The following is a 6,296-nucleotide window of genomic DNA, read 5'->3' on the forward strand; positions in this document are numbered from 1 at the left end:
TGACTTGACCACCTTATCAAAGATCAATTCTCCACAGATTATAGGGTCCACTTCTGAACACTCAATTCAATTCCATTGGTCAGTATATCTATATTTATGCCAGCACCATGCTATTTTGACCACTGTAACTTTGTAATATGCTTTAAAGATCAATTGTGCATAGATGAAAGTGCCTCTTTCTGAATACTCAATTCAATTGCATTGGTCAGTGTATTTATCTTTATACCAGTACCATGTTGTTTTGACCTCTGTAGCCTTTTTCGTATGCCTTAAAGTCAGGTAAGGTGAGAACTTCCAATATGTTTTTCTTCCTCAAGATATTTTTAGCCATTTGGGGCACCCTGCCTTTCCAAATGAATTTTATTTTAGGTTTTCCTATTTCTGCAAAGTAAGTTGTTGGGATGTGAACTGGTCTTGCATTGAATCTATAAATCAACTTCAGTAGAATGGCCATCTTAAAATATATTTAGTCATCCAATCCATGTTCATGGTATGTTCTTCCATTTATTTAGGTTTTCATGATTTCTTTTAGAACGTTTTGTAGTTTTCTGTATCTAGGTCTTTTATGTCCTTGATTGAGTTTATTCATTAATATTTGATTCTTTCGGTCAATATTGTAAACGGAAGGGCACAATCTGAGCAGTGGGTTGTTTGGTTGCACAAGCATAACAGTTGCTTCTGTTTAGACTCTGAATGGTATATTTGACCCATTCTACTCAGGCATTTACATTTCCATAACCTGTCTCTATTTCTATGGTCTGCTTTAAGTCTTTGGCCTTAAGTATTCTAATGACCTTGGGGTCAATTTGAACTGGAGAGTTAGACTCCAGCCAAGTTTCCCTTAGTGGTTTTCCCTCCAACCTGGGTGAGACCCATCCTTTATACTTTGTTGTCCACCAAACAGTGTTCCAAGAATAACAGGGGTCAGGTGACTCATAAGTTATACTCTCAAATGTTCCACCCCAACAATCTTGCTCTCTATTTGAACAGTCTGCTTACATAAATACTTACACTCCTCCCTCAGTTGTCACTGATGTTTTAGATTTTTACAGCTAATTACTTGATAAATGTCAAATTGTACAGTTTAGGACTCTAAGCTTTTGACTACACTTATAACCAGCTTAGCAGAACCTGTTACTCCTTGTTTATGGAACATTATGATCAGTACAATTTTATCATTAAGCTATACACAGAGCACAATGAAAACACAGGGCTTAATCCAGCCCTTCCTCCCTCCTAGTATGTTCTTTCAACTATTGCCTTTTTAGAGTGATCCTTAGGGGATCTGAGGTGGGATTCACTCTCCAGGATTCAGGTTGAGTTGCTGGATACTTACCGTCTGGTTCAGGCACTGGTCCCTTTACTCATGTGTAATGAGTCCAGCCTCTTTCTGCTGTTCAGACTGCCATCTCAGTCATCAGCAAGACTTGATAGGGTCCCTCCCAGATTTGTTGAAGTTTGGATTCTCTCCATGACTGGATCAGAACCCAGCTGCCGGGCTGATGTCAATGGGCAGCAAATTCAAGAGGTGGGATCTGAACCAGCAGTTCATGTTGCCTGAGAGATGGTAAAGTAGAAGACAAGGCCAGTATATAATTCCTAAGGAAAAGATCCTTCATGTCTAGGGAGGGGAGCTCTCCAGTCCTCCTGGAGAAAGGCAAAACAAAAAGCATTTCATAAGAGGAAATTCCCAGTTCTTTTCTAGGGGTGGTCCTGATTCTTAGTAGAGCTATAGGTAAGCACTGGATCCAGGAGAACTTTGTTTCCAAAACTAATTTAGAAAGATGTTTCTTTATGGTTTGATTCATTCTTTCCACTCTCCCAGAGGATGGGGGATGCCAAGGAGTGTGGAAGTCCCAAGTGACACCCAGGCTTCTCATGCCATTATGCAACACATGGGAGGTAAAGTGACTGCCATTATCAGAGTCTATGTTTTCCACTAACCCATAACAGGGAATGATTTGTTCAAGGATAACTTTAGAAGTTCCCAATGTTGTAGCTGAGGATAGAGGGCAGGCTTCCACCCATCTGGTGAGGTGGTCTACAATTACCAAAATATACTTTAAATGACCTATTGGGGGCATTTCAGTGTAATCAACTTGAATGCTCTGGAATGGTCTGAGGCCTGGCTCTCTTCCTCCTTGTACCTGTTTTCTGAAGACCTTTTTATTAATCTTCTGACAAATTATGCACCATTCACATATTTGTTTAGCAACTCTATAAAGCCCTACACATCCAAATTATCTAAGTACTACATCACACATGGCTTGTACCCCCCAATGACTTCCCTGGTGTAAGACTGCTAATACTTCCCTCATTATTTGTTTGTTGAACATTTGTCTGCCATCTGGGAGAAACCATTTCCCCTGATCATTTCAGGTTGCTCCTGTTTTAGATCCTTTACTTCTTTGGCAGAGAATGTAGGTAACCCAAACTCTTTAGGGATAGAGGGTATTAGGACCATTATTTTTAAAGGGGGACAAAGAGAGGCCTCCTTAGCCTTCTCATCAGCTAACCTATTGCCTTTTGCCTCAAAAGTAGGGCCCTTCTGATGTCCATTTATACGCACCACTGATATTTCTCTAGGTAAGAGTACGTTGGTTAATACTTATTTCACCAATTCTCCATGAAGCAGTTCTTTTCCTTTGCTATTGATTAATCCCCTTTCTTCCCAGATCTTTCCAAATGTATGGACTACCCCAGAGGCATACTTAGAGTCAGTGTATATTGTACCATCCTTTCCTTCTAATAATCTGAGGGCTTGATTTACTGCATACAACTCACAAGTTTGAGCTGACCACTTATTGGGCAATTGGCTAGCTTCTTTTACCTCACAAGTTACCCCATCTACAACTGCATAGCCATTGTGCCTTTCTCCTTCTAGGACTTTAGAGGATCGATCTATGAACAATCTTTCCTGCAAGTGCAGGGGAAGATCCCTTAGGTCAGGTCAGACTTGGGTTTGGTATTCAATTAGGTCTAAACAGTCATGCTCAGGGGTCTATATTTGTTCAGGCCCCTTCCAGAGGAAGGAGGCTGGGCTTAGGCTATGATCTGTTGTCAAGACCAAATCATCTTTTTCCGTTAGGATTGCCTCATATTTCAGGATTCAGGAATCAGTCAACCATCTCCCTGCCCTTTGAGAAAGAATAGTCCTCACTTGATGAAGGGTAATAACTACTAATGCCCCTCCAAAGGTCAACTTCCTGCTTTCTTCTACTAAAAGGGCAGTTGCTGCAATGGCTTGAACACACCCAGGCCACCCCCTAGAGACTGGATCTAAAGCCTTTGAAAGGAAAGCTACAGGCCTACTTTGGCCTCCCCAGATTTGGGTTAGGACCCTTAAAGTCATTCCCTTATCTACTGTAACAAACAGGTGAAAGGGTTTCTCAAGGGAAGGAAGCTCTAGAACAGGAGCTTGCACCAGTGCCTGCTTGAGCTCATTTAAAACCTCTATTTCTACTTCCTCCCATTCTATGTTGCCAGGCTCTTTCTCTAGTAATTTTTGGTGTAGCCCTTTAGTTTGAGATGCAAAAGAATCTATCCACAATCTACAGTACCCTACCAATCCCGGGAATTTTCTTAGCTCTCTTTTTGTTTGAGGAAGAGGCAACTCAACTATGGCCTGGATTCTTTGTCGATGGATTTTTCTTTTTTCTTCACTTATGAGGTGGCCTAGGTACTTAACTTCCCTTGCTACAAATTGCAGTTTACTTTTAGATACCCTTAATCCTTGATCCCCTAAAAAGTTCAGTAGATTTTTCATAGCTTGAGCCACCACTTGCCTTTCTTTACCTGATATTAATAGATCATCTACATATTGCAGAAGGGTGATCTCAGGTGGGATTGGAAATTTTTCCAGTACGCTTTCTAACTCTTGCCCAAAGAGATTGGGGGACTCCGTAAAATCCTGAGGTAAGACAGTCCATCTGTATTGCTGCTTTCACCCATTGAAGGGATCTTCCCACTCAAAGGCAAACAGGTGTCTATTTTCTGGATCAAGGGGACAGGCCCAGAAGGCATCCTTTAAATCTACTACACTAAACCACTTATGATGGTAAAGGATTTTACTCAGCAGAGTGTAAGGATTAGGAACTACAGGGTGTCAAACCTGGACAACTTGATTAATGGCTTTTAAGTCCTGCACCATTCTCTAGCTACCATCTGGTTTCTGGATGGGGAGAATGGGAATATTAAAAGAGGACATACAGGTCTCTAAGAGTCCTTCTCAAAGGAGACCCTCAATGATGGGTTGAAGTCCCTGTCTTCCTTGAAGGGGAATAGGATATTGTTTCCAACACACAACATCCCTTTCCTTTTTTAACTTGATTTTAATTGGAGGAATTCACAACCATCCCCTATTTCCTTCTTTTACCCATACCTCCTCCTTAATGTCCTTTTCATCTTCTTCAGTGAGCAGGGCCAAAACCTCAATTTGTCTGTTCCTTACCTCTAAATCCAGTCACATAGTTATTATTAGGTCTCTTCCTAATAAATTTCTCCCAGCTTCTGGGATGTGCAACAAGGGAGCTATAATTTGATTATTTTCCCAACAAATGTTAGTAGGCTCAAGAATGGAAACTTTAAATCCCTCCCCTTTTATCCCTGAGATGTTGAGGGAACTGCCAGAGAGCCTGGCCCCCTCAGAAGATGATTTACAGAGGATCAAGCTGTTCCAGTGTCTACGAAGAATGTAATTTCCTCTTGATATGGGACCACCTTTAAATTTACTAAAGTCTCCTGGTGGGCTTCTGAGATGAGAAGCCTCTGACTCTTCTAATCTTCAAAATTCATTAGGAGTATAACTCGACCCTCCTTCTGTAAGTCTGGGCACTCTCTTTAGAAATGGCCAGGTTTTCCACAGGGATAACACCCTACAGAGTTCATTCTCCTTGATCCTTTATTTAAATCAGCCCAACCCACTCCCTTATCTCACCTCTGTCTGCTTCCTCCATTCCCTGCTTCTAATCTTTTCTTGACCAAGTGTTCGACAGTGGGCATAATGACTTTAGCCTGTTGCTTTTGCTTTTCATCCTCCCTTTTTACAAATACTTTCTGTGCTTCCCTTAATAACTCCTCCAATGGCTTATTCATCCATCCATCTATTTTCTGGATCTTTTTATGAATATCAGGCCAAGAACCCTTCACATAGATTACCTTTAACATTCTCTGGGCCACAGCATCATCAGGGTCCATACCTGAATATTTTCTCACTTGATCTCTCAATCTTTGCAGATAAGCAGAGGGAGACTCATCTTTCTCTTGATTCACCTCAAAAGCCTTATCCACATTTTGAGATTTGGGTGCAGCCAATTTTATCCCCTCCATAATGAGGTCTCTGAGATCCTTCACTTGTGCCCTATCTTCCTTATCATTATTATCCCAATTGGGGTCAGTACTTGGAAATTTTTGCTCTGCTGCCATCACCCCTTGCCCTGGTGGGTACTGCCTTTCCCATTCTGTCATAGCTGTCTCTCTCACCATTCCTCTCTCCTCTTTCATAAAGAGGATGTTTAATATGAACATAAGTTTGGACCACGTGTATATGCTAGAGCCTAGGAATTGATCTATTTGCTCAGCCAGCCCCATTGGGTCCCCTATTAGTGATTTCATCTCCTTCTTAAAATTCCTTACTTCTGCACTCATTAATGGGGCATCTACATACCCGACTTCTTTTGGCCCCATAGGCACCTCCCTCAAGGGGCAAAGGGATTCAATGGGGGTGATGTTCCCTTACTCTCTTTCCTTCAAGTGTTTTTGGAAATGGAAAATTCTGTATATCCTTTTTGCACTGTGCTAATTCTTTCCTCAACCATTGATGAGTCATATCTGGTGGGGCAGTTGGCACCAACAGGGCTCCTGGTTCCCCTAGAACCTATATGGACTTTATTAGGTCCTCAGACTCTAACAATTTCTGCCCTGGGAGAGGAGGGGAATAGTAGGGAGGAGGAAGGCTTAATAAGGGGTCCCAGGGTTTAGATTCTACCAACTCAGCTTCTAAATTTGGATTTTTATGTTTCACAGGGTAGAGGGAAGTTTTTTTTGTTCTTTAGCCAGCATGTAGCATAATCAGACTCCTCCTTAGAAAAGGATGTCTTCTCATTAACATAAATTACAAGGTTGGCACAGAGCCAATCCTCCTCTGGCCCGTCCTTTGACCAGAATACATCTGGCAGTGAAATGCTTTCTTCAGTCCAAATGTAACAACAATATTTAATCATTTTCTTTTTGTCCTTTCCCTTGGTCTAATTGTTATTGGTCCAATATTTTAACATCCTACCTAGTGGACTATCTGG

At 41.5% G+C, this 6,296-nt stretch overlaps 1 pseudogene; it reads right to left on the reverse strand.

The window, feature by feature from the left end:
- The window catches only part of LOC119530276, a 28,914-nt pseudogene extending 23,586 nt beyond the window's left edge, over positions 1-5,328 (reverse strand).
- Positions 5,329-6,296: the final 968 nt, after the last annotated feature.

Source organism: Choloepus didactylus, chromosome 3 (genome assembly GCF_015220235.1).
Source record: "Choloepus didactylus isolate mChoDid1 chromosome 3, mChoDid1.pri, whole genome shotgun sequence".
NCBI classification, from domain to species: domain Eukaryota; kingdom Metazoa; phylum Chordata; class Mammalia; order Pilosa; family Megalonychidae; genus Choloepus; species Choloepus didactylus.